General features: G+C 41.6%; 1 protein-coding gene and 1 long non-coding RNA gene across 9 annotated transcripts in view; one reads left to right on the forward strand and one right to left on the reverse strand.

Moving 5' to 3' along the window:
- Window positions 1-616: 616 nt before the first annotated feature.
- LOC120753432 (uncharacterized) lies at window positions 617-10,291 on the reverse strand. Its single transcript, XR_005701098.2, has 3 exons — window positions 10,165-10,291; window positions 8,587-8,712; window positions 617-3,685 (listed from the first exon to the last, which is right to left on the reverse strand). It is a non-coding gene; the product is annotated as an uncharacterized LOC120753432 (long non-coding RNA).
- Window positions 10,292-10,533: 242 nt separating this feature from the next.
- The window catches only part of RGS12 (regulator of G protein signaling 12), an 85,805-nt gene continuing 80,868 nt past the window's right edge, over window positions 10,534-15,470 (forward strand). For 5 of the 8 annotated variants that reach the window (XR_009207825.1, XR_009207829.1, XM_040064150.2 and 2 more), the window contains exon 1: window positions 10,534-10,682. The gene's annotated coding sequence lies outside the window, so the exon portion shown is untranslated. Of the gene's footprint in view, window positions 10,683-12,234; window positions 12,319-12,552; window positions 12,620-12,760; window positions 12,858-15,470 lie in introns of those variants that run through there. The other 3 variants (XR_009207826.1, XR_009207828.1, XR_009207827.1) reach the window with 3 other exon arrangements.

Below are 15,470 nucleotides of genomic sequence, written 5' to 3' on the forward strand. Positions count from 1 at the left end.
AGACAAATATAAGTTTCGTGTATGACAGAACTTTTCTAATGCTTTTTGACAAGCTGAAAATTCCCCACCCACTCATAATTTCTTTTTGCTGCTGTTTCTTTTGTTCCTGTAAAGACTGAACATTTACTTAAAAAAATAGGTTGAGTGTTTTTTGTGGGGATTTCTTTTTTTGTTTAAGGTAGTCACAGCCTTTTCATCTGTATGGGACAGTTAGCTGCAGGTACAGATATTTGAATGTTTGTGATATTCAGACTAATTATAACTTGAAAGACCTGCCTAGAATTAAAAATTCTTGGTAGAATTCCTGGTTTTGCAGAACAGAGACAGACACAGCTTCTGTGTCTGTATGAGCAGGGAGTTGAGTGTAGTAAGTATTCAAGGCGAGCACACGAGGAGTTACCCAAGCTTATCATTTAAACTATGACATTAAAGGAACTCCCTCGTGGCTTCTAGAAGTGTGATCAACAAAGAAACTGAAGCACTGGAAAACAAATTTCTTATTTTCAGGGCAGCAACTGGGTCAACTCAGTTTGATATCACTTTCACCAAATGAAGTGCTTGTATTACATATACACATGCAGATGGTGCAAATGGAAAAATTAAATTGGGGAGCAAATACACTGCCTGGAGGCAGGTGACTTTGTAAGTGATGTGACAATAAAGGAAAAGGAACCTGAGGAAGCAGATGAGAAAACGAGACATCGAGAAACATGCAAGCAATTGAGAAGCAGATTTTGATGAAAGATGGGAAAAACTAGGATGGACAAAGGGGCAGTGTAAATAAATGCCTCCACAAAAACCCAATAATGACAGGGATGAGGGGACACATTTTAGAAAGTGAAAATGAAAGAAAAAACATAAAATTGAAGGAGAAAACTTTGAGTATGAAAAGCTAATGCTAGTGAAATTCTGTATAATTTTAATAGAGAGACCCTACAGATAACTTAAACAAGCCACAAAACAGTGTTGAGCAAGGAGTGACAATTTTTCCCACCAGGGAAAAATAGGGCTCTGAACAGACACTTGGAATCAAGGATATTTTTCACAGAGGAGAGAGGTTAAATAATTTGTAAGTGGATCCTGTTATAATTAAGAAAAATTTTCTCATGCTGATATTAACAATTTGCTGTGTAAAAATGTTTGTAATTTTTTTATTTTTACTCTTTGACTTCAAATTGGAGAAGAATTTTAAGATTTCATTTTATTTCAGACCTTGCCAAGTTTAACAGTTATCCACCAGACAAGGAGATATATTTATGGACAGGGAATGTCTTTTATCATATTCTCCATAAACTGCTCTCTCTTGCAAAGAACAAAACCAGAACAAAATCATACACAGGATTTTTTTTTTTTCCCAGGCCCAATTTGGTGTAGGCAAACAGTTTACAACTCTTAGGGTAGACTTAGCCTAAGCTGACAGCCTGGATCTGTGAACAGTCTCCTGTTCTAAAGTCAATGGGACTACCCAAATGAATAAATATATTGAAATCTTTATGTATATGTTTGCAAGATCAGTTCCTATGCTGATAATGTAATGTGAAAGACAAATTTAAAAAAGAAATTTAGGAACATTTGGTGGTGTTATGTCAGCAAGTAAATACTAACCATCTGGTCTCTAGATTGCTAATCTATTTCCCCTGATTTTATGGTAGCATGCTTCCTGTGTCTGCAAGCTTGGGACTACATCATTAAACTTTTGTGTTGATCTTTTTTAGTGTTTCAACAGAAACATTTGAAATTCTTTGCCATTTTGGGTGTGAAATTCTCTTCCTATGCATATTTTTTCTGGCTGGAAATTTTTCATTCTGTTACAGCTTATTTTAAGGTGTTTATTGAACCACATTTCTAATAAGGCTGAATAATTTCAGGTATGTTCTATAAAAAGCAGACCAGTAATCCACAGTGAATGACATCCAGTTATGTAGGGCTAATTACTACCTGCTGTTAGGCTATAAGATCTTAGTTTGATCCCAGTATCACATAGTGCCAGGTTGAAAGGACTCTGGTCCAACCTTCCTTGGCCTTCTTTGATGCAGCAGCACCCTGGTCACTCATAATGAGCTTGCTCCAGGACCCTCAGGTCCCTTGCCACAGAGCTGGTCCCCTGCCAGACAGATCCCCACTTGTGCTGCATTCCTGGATTGGATTTTCCCAGGTGCAAATTCTAGTCCTTGTGGAACTTCATAAAGTTCTTGGCAGCCCAAGCTTCCAACCTATCCAGGTCTTCTTGCAGGGTGGCTCTCTCTCCCAAAGTGTTCACTTTCCCCCTCAGGTTGGTATTTTCAGCAAACTTCAGGATACACTTGATTCCATCCTCCAGATCACTTATGAGGCTATTAAACAGACATCGGCCCAATATTGATCCCGGGGGACCCCACTTGTCACAGGCCGCCAGTTTGAAAAGGAGTTCTTTATCACCATCCTCCGGCTGTGTCTGGGTAGCCACTTCCCCATCCACTGCATGGACCACTTGTCTAGATCCTAATACATCTATTACTTTAGGAGGAGTCTCTGGGAAAACATACCGAAAGTCTTGGAGACAATGTCCATTGCTCACCCCACATCACCTGAGCAGGTCATTGTGTTGTCAGAGGGTGATCAGGTTTGTCAAGCATGACTTGCCTTTGGTGAATCCCTGCTGGCTTTTCCCAACCATGTGCTTCATTTGATTTGTGACAGCCCCCAGGAGAATTTGTTCCCCAACTTTCCCAGGGAATGGAGTAAAACTGATGGGTCTGTAATTTCCTGGATCCTCCTTTAAGCCCTTCCTGTAGATGGGGTGACATCAGCCTTCTCCCAGTCTTCTGGGACGTCCCCTGATGTCCACAACTTCTTCAAGATTATGGAGAGCGCCCTTGGAATGCTCATCCTTGGAACATCAGCCAGCTCTCTTAAAACCCTTGGACGTGTAACATCCAGACCCACCAATTTGTAGGCTCCTGTGATAGTTCACAGACAAGCTCTTCTTTCACTGTGTCGGTGCTTGTATAAACCTGGATTTTTGACCCCAGGACCTGTGTCCCAAAGTGAGGACAGAGGTGAATGTGTTGGGAATCTCTGCCTTTTTAGCATTACGGGTGATCAATTCACCTGTTATGCTTGACATGGGCCAGTATTTCCTTCTGTTTGTTGTTTACGTACCCGAAGAACCCTTTCTTGTGTTTTTTTGACCTCTGTGGCCAATTTCAATTTGAGCTGAGTTTTTGCTTTTGTAACTGCATCTGCTTACCCTGGCAGTATCCTTGTAGCTCTCCATGGGTTTTCCATTTCTAGTACGCTTCTCTTTTGGTTTTAAGCAGACTCAAAAGCTCACATTTAAGCCAAGGGAGTCTCTTGTTCCGCCTACTTTCCTTACCCTTAATGAGCATGAACTGGTTTTGTGCTTCCAGGAGAGTGTCCTTGAAAAACTGATGGCACTCAAAAGTTCCTTCATCTTCCATGGAAGCCTCCCAGGGAATCTATCCCAATGGAGCTCAGTGCAAGCTAAAATTCTTGACTGTATATTGTTACCTTAGGGGTAAGTTCTGGATTGCTATGCATCGCAAGAAAAAAAAAAAAATTAATTGGTGCATACCATTAAAGGTATGAAGTTTCCAACAGACTGAAATGTTGAGAAGCACTTATCACAGCTTGAGGAAGGCTTGTTTCACTGAGGGAAGCTATAGGAATATCAATTTTCCATGAACTGCAAAGTAAACATATTTAGAAAATTAATTGAAACTACTTAAAAAGCTCTCCATGATATTCATTATTCTCCCCAGAGGTTTAACTATAATTTATCTTTAATTCAATATAATCAGATCAAATGCAATTTCTTTTATGAATGCATAAAACCTCGCCCTTGTGAACTTATGTTAAGTATAATGCCTATGCTTTCTTTAAACTCACATGAATAAGGTTTTATATATTTCCTTTTCATTTAACTTAACTTAGAACTTTACTAAATGAAGATGAAATACACCAGTGTTGATTCTTTAACAAAACTAACTGCTCACATAGAGTTTAAAACGACATCTCATCTATTCAAGAAGTTAAGATTATTTAGAGCTGGTTCACATTGGTTAACATTCAGTAAAAGTAAGGCTGAACTTCACCAGAGTTAGAATGGTATGATACAAATTATAACAGAAATTATGCACTTGTTTTTTGTCTCCTTGCTGCCAAGAAGTTCTTGTGATTTGGTTCGTGCATTCTCACAAGAGTAATCCATGGCCTTATTTTAGGAAGCTGGTTAAAAAAGGCATACTGTACTTTGAAGAACTTTATTCTTAAGCAAACTTTCCTTCTGTAAGATTATCTGTATGTGTTCATTTGTGCAATGAACTCGATGCAGTATCCCACACGCATTGTTGTTTGCTTGCAGAAGGGTACCAGCGTCTTCAGGTGACAGCCCTGTGCTGAGACACCAGGAATCAGCCACAGCTGTGCCTCTAAATCACTCAGCTGGAGACACAGCAGACTTGTGATTTTGCCTTGCCCACTCAAATGAAAAGGATGTACTTTTGAGGTGTAATGTATGTTGTTTAAGCCCACTATTAAGAAAAATACATCTTTTGAACAAAAGCTAATTTTCTATTTCAGATGAAATTAGGATGTTATGCTAGGCAATAACTCGGAGGATGCCAGATATCAAGGAAAGAATGCGAGAATGCTTATGGAAGACCAGCCATAATCACCAGGACTTCAGCAGGAACTGCCTGGATCACCTGGGTCATGCAAGTGACCACAGACGTTGTATCCTCAAAAAGGTGAAAGAGGAAGTAAGCTGCCACAGGTTGAAATAAATAATCCATTAACATTCAACTCTTACCATGGGACTGAAATATTAGTAGGAGGCAAGACCTTAACCTAGTTCTGAGAGGAACTTAAGAAGCCACGGATAAGGTACATGGAGAAGAATTCCACACATGCTGTCAAGGCCAAAATGACTCTTAACAAATGAACTTTCATTTCAGAAGGTCATTTAGAATAACTGCAAGTCTAGTCTTAGATGAAACCAAAGTTTTGGCAGAGCACAAAAAAATTATCCTCTTTTATGTAAGTATATCTCAGTGCATTTTATATGAATTTTAATTGCTGAAGTTATACAAATAATCATGATGGTTTTTACCCAGAACGTGCAAGTATCTTCTAATTTAATTTAACAGCCATTCAGAATCTAGTTATGAGGTGAGGGAAGGTGAAGTCAATGTGAGCTAAAGCAGATCTGAGAGCCGGGGCAGAATGCTGTTATTAGGAATGGATGGTGCAAAACCACCTTTGTCAAGGTGGACCTAAATGTCACTGCAGTCACGCCATACATTGTCAGCTGAACTTCAGGAGAAGAGATAACCACGAGCAGAGCTGGGTGTCTGGCAGGTATCATAAAGACAGACTGAACTTGGTCCAAGAGAACTTTCTGTCCTCTCCAAAGTTTGCAGGTAAAAAGCCTGGATGAGGAAATGGAGAAATGCTTGGACTTGACTTTGCCATATACCGACTAGAGCAAGGTGAAATGTGTTCTCTGATTCTTGGGTTAACTGCTGAGAGTAGAGGATCCCTCCTCCTCACTTTAATGCTGTATAGTTTGTCCTGGAGCCAGGGTCTTTTATCAAGGGAATTATGTTAAATAGGAATATCCAAAGTCAATTTCTCTATTACTCTGTCACCTCTTCAATGCCTCAGGCTCTTATTTTCACTCAATTTCTTTTCATGTAATTGTATGTGAACATGGAGGACTGTCAGCACATTTTTTTTTTCCCCTGAGGTTTAGGGATATGAGGGGCACCTTTAGACTGGCATTTGTACCTCATCACCTAGGAGATGTACTCAGTGATAACTCAGCCAGCAGAGTCCTGCTATGTCACCCTTGGATGCTGCATGAACCTGCAAGGCACACTGGAAATGGCTTCAAAGAGAAAAATGAGCGAGACAGAAGCAGAACACTGGTGGCTATCATGCACGATCCTAATTTAGCTTGCTGTTTAGATACAAGGATAGAGCTTGCTCGTTTGGTGACTATTGCAGAATAAGACAACACAGTACTTGGAGCCACAAGGAATAACTCCCAGAGACATCCCTTTTCCTTACAATCCCAAAAATACATAGTACTTCTTCAGAACATGTAAATTCAGCTGCTGGATGATATACATTTTTAAACCCGATGGAATTGAAGATGCTCTGCTTAAATGAGCCAAATGGGAAAAGAGATACAGCTTCAATGGAGCCACAAAGCACAGCAGGTTAATTAGTCAGGCAGTTTTGAATTAGAAAATTAAAGCTTCAAGGCTTAAAGATCAAATAAACAAAAACCAACAATCTCTTTAGAGAAAAAAGGAGAGAAATACACTAGATTTTTTTTTTTTCCATTTTGGTGTATGTGTTTTAGCAATATTAGAAGGTGTCCATGACACCATTATTTATGAAATAAAAAATTTGCACTCATTTAGGCTCAACAAGGTATTTATAAGGAACTGAGGAATTTTGGGTCTAAACTCTTTGCCCATAAGAAATAGTGGGGTAGAGGTTTCTGTGCTTTCACTGATAACAAGTAAGGCCGAACTCAATTCTTGGGTTTCTAGCTCTTGCCAGAAGTATATTAAGTATGCTTGTGTCCTTGAAGTAGATGTTTTAGCAGAAGTTTTAGTTCTATATATTAGGGTTGTTCATCAGCACTGAAGATTTAACATCACATCATCTTTAACAACATGTGACCATATTTAAGGAAAGAAAAATTGACATCAGTGAGTGCTACTTTGTGTTTTCAGTTTTTGACTACAGCAATATGTTTCATTTGAAATCTGTTAGTGAATTTGGGAAAGCCACGGCCTGGCTGTGCCTCTTTTCACACAAAACGTTGTTCCAGACAGTTTACCATTTGAGCCTTCAACTTTGCAAGTGGCATCATCCACATATTTAAGTGCACAAAAGAACCTTTCCACACAAAATCTATTTAACTATATTTTAATGCTTAATTAAATATCATAGTAGGTAAGGACACAATTGCAAAGCCAAGTAGATGCACAAGGATCAAAACCTTTAACCCTAAATAGGATTTGGGAGGATATGTTCTCTATTGGCCAGCCAAGATTTAACAGGATCAGTATCTATCCAGCTTTATTTCTACTACTTCACAGCTCCTTGTGAGGGTTTTTGTACATCAGCATATATGGATGGGAAACACCATCATCCAAACCAAAATGCATTTATACAAAAATATTTTCTTACATTTCCCACTGCCTAGAGTGTCTCACACCAGACAGAAAACTATACTCAAAATAATGGGAAAGGTATTTCTAAATATTCGACGAACTAGTAAACCAGGGGAGATGGTGATGGACTGTGTTCATACCATCCCCAGTGTACAAAACGAGATCTTTGCTGACCCTTTGAACTGGCTGGTTAACAGAAGGTGGATGAGCTTTTGGAATTAAAAAACCAATTTCTATAACAGTGATTTTGCTCCCAACTATGTATTAACTGGCCAACACAAGCTAACTACAAAGTATACGATACGTGTAGTTATGACGTGTACATGTCCTCCCAGTGGTTCAGGACAAAATCAAGCTAGGAAAGTTGGAATCATGTCTGAAAACTGAACAAGCATTTGATACTGACAATCATGTACAGTTTTATTAAACCAGGTTGAAAACATTAAATGATAAAAGTGCTATTTCTGTGAGGAATTTCTGTATGCCTAAAAACTTTCTTTGGAACAACCAACACTTCCATTCCTTTAATTAAGGTAATTATACAATTGTAATTAAAACCAAGGACTTTGTGTCAGATGCTGGGCTATGCTTATTTTCTGGCTTCTCATCTGGTGGTTGTGACAGCAATAATCACATCCCATTACAGGCTGCATTGCAAGCCTCTCCGGATGCAGCCTGACAAGCTGTTTTGTGATAGCCACTCTCAGAGTGATAGAGATGTCTCTATGCCCAACATTAAGCTACTTAGCCTTATAAGCCAAAGCTTTTCCAGCCCCAAAGCCACAAATCCTTATCACTTTGTTTCACACTCTTTCTTCCTCTATTGTCTCCAACAGTGGTGAAAACAGTAAGTTACAGCTGAGACCCCATGTGGATTTTTGAAGGGCCATTAATCACCTTGTTCCAGATTGAAACATGAAGTCTTAATGACCATTTTCGAAAGCACTGAAGCAAAGCACTACATTCGTTCTGGATGAGTCGGATTTTTCTGACTGCAAGAAGAGTGTGTGAGCACACCTGTTGGCATGTCAGTCTTCAGTCCTCACTTCTTCCTTCCTGAATTATTACTTAAATAGGAAATTCTGCTGTAGTACAAAATAGCCTTCTGTGAAGCCAGACTAATTATATGCTCCTGTGCTATTACAAAAGTGCAAGCAAATCTGTCGGTTATCACAAATATAACAGGTTCGGTATATTTGGAAGGAGTAATCTGACACTGCGATGGTGTAATTAGTTTATCCTTAGCACTCTGCAATTAGTTTATAGTAATTAGTTTACAGTTAGATGGCACTTTTTAGCATTCCTCCTCTTGGAAACAAAATAAAGTATAATTCCTGTGTATTAACTCCATAAAGATGCAGTGGGAGACCTGCAGTTACCTCTGTGGGATACTTACAATTCCACTTTACTTGTCACTTTCCAAGGGATTGTCGTCAGTTACAGCTGTTTACAAGGTCAGGCTGAAATACATTGATCAGTTTTCCATCCTGGAGGCACGGAGGTTGTGCAAGCAGTTCTAGATCTGTTGGGGTAACATGGCAGCAGAAGTAGTGGCAAAAGATATAAAGTTTTGACAACCTCATGTGGAAGCTGGAAATAATTGGGCTATTAAGGGATGGAAACCCAAACCAAAACCTTTGATTTGTGGAATGCAATTCTTTGCCTGTGACATCTTCCCAGCCAAAAGGATAAAGAATTATAACTTCTTTGGGCGAACTCAAATCTCTGGAGTATTTTTTAAAATTACTGTACCTCACCTGAAAGAATCAACTGTGAGGTTTAAAATCAACCACTCAGATTTCTTCCTTATGTTTTGAATTTTTCGCCTCAGTAAGGACTTAAAAATTACTTTTATGAGACACAGTACATCTGAAGGAGTTTGGAAGTCTGTTACACTGATCTGCCATGATGTCTTTTGTGAGAATGAGAAAAATACATAATGCTTATTTTATTTGGTTATTTTTTCCTTTCAGAAGCTTTTCCCATAAAGTTAGAAAAGAGAGATAACAAAACTGGGATCCAGGTCAATCTGAAACGTCTCAAATTGATAGAAATCTCCTTCAAAGAAAAAAACCCAGCAGAATGAGAAGGTGAAGGCCAGAGCAGAGGAGCAGCATCCTCTGTTTTTCCAAAGAGCTTTTTCCTTTGCTCTGTGTTCTTGTTTTTCCTGAAAATTCTGCTATCATGTAAGCATTTCAGCTCAGGAAGGAATTATTAAGAAACAGTTTCCTAGACTGGATAAGAATTAGACAAATTACTGAAGTTAAACCATTAAGCCACAGTATTACAATTTAGATATATTATCTTACAGACATTACAGCAACAGTGAATTGTAGGATAGATATCACACTCTGGAGACTGGGGGAAAAAAACAACAAACCCCCCAAGGGAGGTAAGAATTCTCCTTCAACATGTGCCTGGAAGGTTTAGTGTCAGGTTTCCTGTGCACAGAGAAATAAAATAAAATACCTCACAAGCAAAGGATTTCTATAAGTACATGTTAACAATTAAAGATGGCATTCTTCTGCTAAGACCACAAAATCCTTTCAGGTTCTGTAGGAAAGTCAAAGAGATTTGGTTAGTTCTTCCCCTTTCCTGACTCTTATTTGTCCTTACAAATTTCTAAATTGTTAACTGTTTTTCCCTCCTCTTCCTCCTACTTGAAATAAGGGCTATCAATGTTTCCCTTTTGAAGTAAAGAGCTGTCCCCGGTGTATTTTGAGCACTTGCCCTGTGCCCTGCTCCATCCGAGCGGCAAAACTACCTCTCCGCACACACGCTTTACTCTTTAGGTGCCTAATTATTACCAAGCGCCTCACCTACCTCCTCAGCCTCCCGGGATAAAAGGCAGTACCACGGTGCTCCCTCCCTCCCTCTCGCACCCCCACCTTGCGCGGTTTGTCTCGCTTTATTCCCGGGCTTCAAAGGCGCGGCACACCTGTCTGAGGCAGCTCCGAGCGCCTGCCTGCCCCACCTGCGCTCCGAGCCGCGGCTGTCAGTGCCTCCCCTCGCGCCGTCCGGGGGTCCGGGCTGCGCTCTGTGTCCCGGACGGGCGGTGCGAGGCCGATCCCGATCCCGGGTTCCGATCCCGGCCCGCTCCCGCCCGCGGCCGCTCCCAGCCCCGTTCGAACGGCCGCCGCCAGCCCGCGCCTGCGCACTGCCCGCCCCGCCGGAGCCCAGGGCGAGGCGAGGCTGCTCGGGGAGACCAGCGAACTACGCGCCCCGTCATGCTCCGCGCGGCCGGCTGCCCACGGCTGGAGCGAGCGGGCCGTCCGCAGGGCACGCCGGGAGCTGTAGTCCTCCGGCGCGGGGTATTGTCTCTCCCCTTTCTCTGTCCGGGAACCCGACCGCCACCCCGCCGGGCGAGCGCGGTGACTGACAGCGCCGGGCAGCCAGTGGCCGCAGCGCCGTCTGGCCGAGCCCGGCGCCGTCTCCCCGGTGACCGGGACAGCCGCTGCTTCGGCGGAGTAGCCGGAGTCCCGGGAGACGGAGGTGAGTTGGTCCGAGCGGGGCAGCGCCCACCGCAGCCCGCCCGGCTCTCCCATCCCCCTCGCCGCCGAGCGCCCGGCCCGGGACCCCGCTGGGATGCGGCGGGAGGAGCGGGGACGGCAGATGGACGGCGGGAGGGAGGACGAGGGGGGAGGGGAGCGCGGCGGCGGGGGCCGAGGGGAGGGAAGGGCAGACGGGAGCCCCTGGCCGCCCCTGTGCGCGCCCCTCGGGCTGCGGCGCTGCCCGCGACCCCCGGCGCGCAGCGCGGAGCGGACGGCGGGTCCCCCCGGCGGGGGGGTCCCGGGCGCTCCGAGCCCTCCCGTCTTTTACCGCTTGATTTTTCAAATCGTCCCTGCGGGCTCAGGTGCCGCTTCTCCCCTCCCCGCAGCTCCACCCCCCGGGAAGCGGCTGCCCCGGGAGCCGGGCAGTTAATGGGTAACCCCGCGGGGCACGGCTCCAGTCGCCGACCCGCCGCCCCCCGGATCGCCCCCGGTGCCCGCGGGGTGTCCCCGCAGCCGCCCGGGGCAGCGCCGGGGCCGTGAGGGCGGCTGTGGGTGTGCAGAGCCGCAGCGAGCCCGCCGTGCCCCTCCCGCTGCCCCGGCGGAGCGCCCCGAGCCGTCCCGGCTGTCCCCGAGCCCGGCCCGCCCGGGTGTCGCCGCTGCCGCCCCAAGTGCCGCCCCTCCGCGCGGCGTCCCGACAGCTCTGGGACGAGTTTGCGAGAAGAGAAGGAGGGGAAAAAAAAAGCCTAACTGCCAACAAAACCTTTCCACCTTACAGCACATAAATTAGTCTGAATTGTAGGCGCATGACTGTCTTTACGATAGCTTTAGAAAACTTTGTCCTTACTCACATGAGTCTTGTCAGGCAAAACAGCGAATGTCCTATTTGTGGTCCTTACACTTTGTACACTGTCTTCAGTGGGAGAGGAGTTTTTATTAACAACTACTTTTTAGCCTGCTGTTACTGATTACAGTCAGTATTTTTTGAATGATCACACTAGATACACCTAAAGGAAACATAATGGTCTGTCTTGCCAATTGTGAAATGCTGATGAGATTTTTTTTAATTGAAACATTGTCCTGCCCAAGTTCTCAAACAGCTGGTAGCTGTCTTCTACAGGTTGTGCTGTTACATTTCTTGTGTAACTTGTCTATAAACATGTACCACATTTGAATAGTTAGTGGAATTCAAATGTTATAGCTTCATTTGAGCTTTGTAGGGACTTGGCATCAGTTCTGCCTCAACAACTGGCATCCATGCTGAAGAGTCTTTTGCATTACTTCAAGACCTGTGTGAGGGATGAGGGAACAGTCTCTCTCCTCTGTGCACTTCCACTTTGCATACTTTATTCTCTTACAGTCCCACTGTTGAAAAACAAAATGAAGCCAGACGGTGTCTCTGCACATTAACATGGATCCTGTTGTGCTGAGTACCAGCTCATTTCCAGAGGCTTTTTGGGAGGTGGTGGTGGTCAGTCGTGTACTCCTGATCTTCAGGGGCTCCCTCGCTGCCCTCTGTAACTGTTAAGTTACAGTTTAACATAGACTGTAGCAGGAGTGTGCCTCCTGTTTCTGTTCTTTTTGTTGCTATGAGATAACGAGAGCAGAAGCAGGAAACAAACCACCTCTCTCCCCTGAAAGTAAGCAAATACGTGTTATTTTCTTTGGAGCAGGGGGTTTGAAAATGACATGAAAAGCTAGCATGGGTATGTAAAAACATTCTGTACAGAAATGCAGTGTTTGTGGGATACAGTAAAATTCAACTGTAACTGGTATTTTTGGTGGTTTATAACCCATAAATAATTGATTCAAATGGTAGACCAGAATGTATGCTGGCAGAAAACTTGAATGTTTTGTTTTGTTTTGTTTTGCAGTTCTGTGTCAAAGCTGATGTGTATGGAGAAATGATGTTATTTCACATGCTTGAATAACTCTTAGTGTGTACGTATGAGTGTTTTGGCCTGAAATATTCTGTGAAATATTTTGTAGTTATCAAGCTACAAAGCTTTATTTCAGTGCAAGTGAATTGGTGTTTTTGTTTCACTGGATATGCTGCACGTTTTGTAATTTATTACAGGAAAAGGATATTCAGACATGATTACTTTGGAACTGTGGAAGTTTGTGCCACTTCTGTGCCATATCTCTTCAGCTCCAAGTTTCAAGTCTGCAAAGAAATTAGGTGAAAAGTGAACAATTAGATAACTTGATAATTTAGTTTTGAATGAGTCTGTTAAGAGTTTGACAATCAACTAATACCTGCTTATGAGAAACATTATTTTCCTAATTTTTCTGTTTGCCTGTCCTGCCATTATTGCAGTAAAACATACTTGGATGCTGAGGGTTCTCACAAAAGAGATACAATTGTTCTTTATCTTGAAGTTTTCTAGACAAATTTAATGAGCTGTTGTTTGTCCTGTAATTAGCTTAAAAATTGCACAGTAATATTCAGGTACTGAGGGAGGGAAGAGGTGATCTAGTGAAGTAATACAATTTTTCTTTGGTTGATATTTTTTTGTTTTAGGTTTTTTAGTGTACAAACACATTAATAGCAAAAACCCTTTAATGCTGAATTACTTCCTAACTTTACACCTACAATTTTTCACAAATATATTAATAGCTGAAATTCTTTGCACCTCTGGAACATCCTTATTAGACAAAAGTAACATGTTAGCAGTCTGCTGTTTTGTTTTTATTACTGTAAGGTTTTTGAATGACATTTTATTATCAGTGGTTATCATCTACAATAAATACTTGATGTGTAAGGGTCATAGATTAGGAAGGCAATAGGTAAATTGACTTGTGAACAGAGTTAAAAGGAAAAACTCTCTTAGCAAATGCAGGATTGTGAGGTAGGACAGCACTGGGGTTTGCCTCTTCCCAAGAGCAGCCTAACTACATTTTCTTTGTATGTTTTTATAGTGGCATTTATAGGGTATATTTTTATAGATTAGAGAGATAGCTGTAAAAAAAATCTGTTTTTCTTATTAGCCACTTTAACATTACTGTATTGAATCTTAAGCTTTTTAGTAACAACTGCTTTTACAATATTTTTAAAAGAAGGTTATTTATAATCTCATACTCTTAATTGTTTCCTTTCCTCTTGCAAGCTAGTAGCACAGTATTAGGTGCCAGGTATTGTTGGGCTCTATGGTGATGAGGTTAACAGCACAGTTTTGGAGGGTACCCAGGGGTCACATTAGGCTATTCTTCAGACAGCTGAGAACAGAAATATTCACTATAAGGCAAACTGGAACATGCTGTATATTAGAACATGTTATAGATATATATATATTCATGCTCCTAGATAGAAGGTTTTTATTACTGTTGGGCAATTGTTCGTTGTTTTTTGGTTGTTTTTGTTTTTTTTTTTTTTGAGAACTATATTTTGAAATACTTAATGATTATTCTCAAAAAGTACTAGACCTAATTAGAGATAGCTGAATGCACAGTGACCTCTTGGTTCCCAAGTTCAGCCCCATCAGGAAAGGGTCAAACTACATTTAAGATATGAGACTGGATGCAAGTTGATGGGGATTTCTTATAGCAATGTAAGCGTTAAGTTTGGTTAAATGTTTGCAAAGCACTTACTATGTTATGATTTCCACTTAAAGGTTAAGTGTGAAGTTTTATTACTTCTTAAAGCCAAGGTGGTTTTTTTTTTTTCTCAAATTATTGGAAAAGTATCATTAATGAAGCTGGATAATTGCTATATTAAAAAAGTTTGCAGAAATCTGAATAGTCACAGCTGCACCATGGAGACATGAAAACCTAGTGTCTCTTTTTCAAAAAAACCCCAACAAAACTAACCCCCAAAAAGTAAGGCCAACTGGATGTCTTCTGGTATCTGGAAATCTGTCCTATTTTGGGTTTGGAAGGGTCCTGTGGGAATTACATCCTTCAGTTGAGTATTTAGCAGAATATTCAAGAAACAGCAGTGGTTTCTTAAATTTAGTAATCAAGCAAATTGTATTTAGATAAGTAGTTAAGACTGTCATCCTAAATTGTATTTTAGTTTTGGCTTGGTTTTTAACTGGTAAAACTTCTGAAGTATTTGCCTTGTTTGTTCTAACCCAGGCAGAAATACTGTGAAAGTAGTGTGCTGTGGATTTAACCACGTTCTGAGTGTGGGGTTTTTTATTTCTTTAGCAGAGAGCAATGTCAGTAGGATTTCTTGGATTATTTTTTATCCATGCAAGTAGCAGGTGGGACCCCACTAATTTAGCACTTTAGATGTGATAAAGAAATGGATTGTCTCTGTGTATATATATATATTTATTTCTTTATGTGAATGCGTGTATCTGAAATGTTGCCTGCATTTTGTCCACATGTGCAAGATACTTGCTTTCAAGTACCTTATACACTTTAAATATGTTACAGTATGACTGAGTTAGGAACAAGCCTGTGGACCAACTCAGAGTAATTATTGTCATATCAGTTCTCGCTTGCTCAGATGGAGTTTATTGCAAACTGTGTAGCTGTAGCCCCATGGTTATTTCTGTCAGTCATCCTCCAGACCTATGGAAATGCAATAAGGGGATAGTTTCAGAAATTGAACAAGTTGTCATTTCTTTCATTTGTGTTAGGTATTTTCATGCATTTTAACCTGCTTAGTGGGAGAAACCTCTCTATAGCAATGGAATTTGCCCAAGTATATTTAGAACAAGACATCCAGACTTCAGTGCTGACACCAAAATGTGGTGAAATATTCTACTTCTTGCTGTTCATACAAAGCTGTTACATGTTAATTGTAAAGTCTTGACTAGATTAATACTGGCAGCACATGTCTTTTTAA

This window comes from Hirundo rustica, chromosome 5 (assembly GCF_015227805.2).
Source record: "Hirundo rustica isolate bHirRus1 chromosome 5, bHirRus1.pri.v3, whole genome shotgun sequence".
In the NCBI taxonomy this organism is placed as follows: Eukaryota; Metazoa; Chordata; class Aves; order Passeriformes; family Hirundinidae; genus Hirundo; species Hirundo rustica.